Source organism: Octodon degus, unplaced genomic scaffold, assembly GCF_000260255.1.
Source record: "Octodon degus isolate 3935 unplaced genomic scaffold, OctDeg1.0 scaffold00040, whole genome shotgun sequence".
Taxonomy (NCBI): domain Eukaryota; kingdom Metazoa; phylum Chordata; class Mammalia; order Rodentia; family Octodontidae; genus Octodon; species Octodon degus.
Window position 1 is genome coordinate 5731415 of NW_004524616.1, and position 1259 is coordinate 5732673.

A 1259-nucleotide genomic window follows, 5' to 3' on the forward strand; every position below is an offset into this window, starting at 1 on the left:
CTATGCGTCTGACCTACATAGTGAAACCCTGTAGACCCTGTACTAAATACCAAAAAATAAAAATAAAAAAAGTACAAAGAGCCCTCATGCATAGTTCCCAGCATCTGAGAAGCTGAGGCAGGAGTATTGCTGCAAGTTCAAAGCCAGCCTGGACTACATACAAGACCCTGACTCAAAAAAGAAAAATAAAAAATGCTGGGTATGGTAGCACACACCTGTCATCCAGCACTTGGGAGGTTGAGTAAGGAGGATTGTCATGAGTTTGAGAACTTCCTGAATTACAGAGTGAGATCCTATCTCAAAAAACAAAAGAAAAAAACAATAAATGTTAGAGAGAAAGTTGGGGGAAAGGAGCCCTTCCACAGTGCTTGTGGGAGTGTAAATTAGTACAGTCGCTATGAAAGTTCATCAAAAACTAAAAACAGAGCTACGATTTGGTCCAGCTATACCACTGATTGGATTCTACCTGAAGTCAGCATACTGCAGGGATGTAGGCATGTCATGTTTATTACAGCACAATTCACAGCAGCCAAGACTGGGATGCAGCCTAGATGCCCATCAGCAGGTGAACAGGTAAAGAAAATGTCACTCACACACACAACCACACACACCCTGTGCAATATTATTCAGCCAAAAAGAATGAAATTCCGTTATTTGCAAGAAAAGGGGTGGAGAGCCGGGGAGATGGCTCAGTGGAATAAGTGCTTCCCCGGCAAGCACAAGGGCCTGAGTTCAATCCCTGGTTCTGCAAAAAAAAAAAAAAAAAAAAAAAAAGGGGTAGATCTGGAGACCACCATATTGAGTGAAAGATACAGGGACCAGCGAGATAGCTCAGCAGACTAAGCAACTACTTAGGCAAGCTTAGGACCCGGGGTTTGCTCCCTGGCACCACATGCCGTGCCAGCCCTGCCCATGGGCTCACTGAGCTGGCCACAGAGACCAGGTGTGATGGTACATGCCTGTAATCCTGGTGCAAGGGAGGGAGGCTGAAGCAGGAGGATCACTATGAGTCAGAGCTGCATAGTGAGTCCCTGTACCAATTATATTAAAAAAAAAAAAAAGATTACAGTCAGGCTGGTAGGAGCAAAATACATGAACACATTGAACCCCCAAAAAGGTGAAATAGGAAACAGGGAAAGAAGGTGATGAGAGATGAAAATGATTGAAGTATATGTACGTATAAATCTGCTAAAATCAAACCCATTAATTTTGTTTTAAGTTGGTGAAAAAGATCCGATGAGTGTTCTGGTACGTACTTC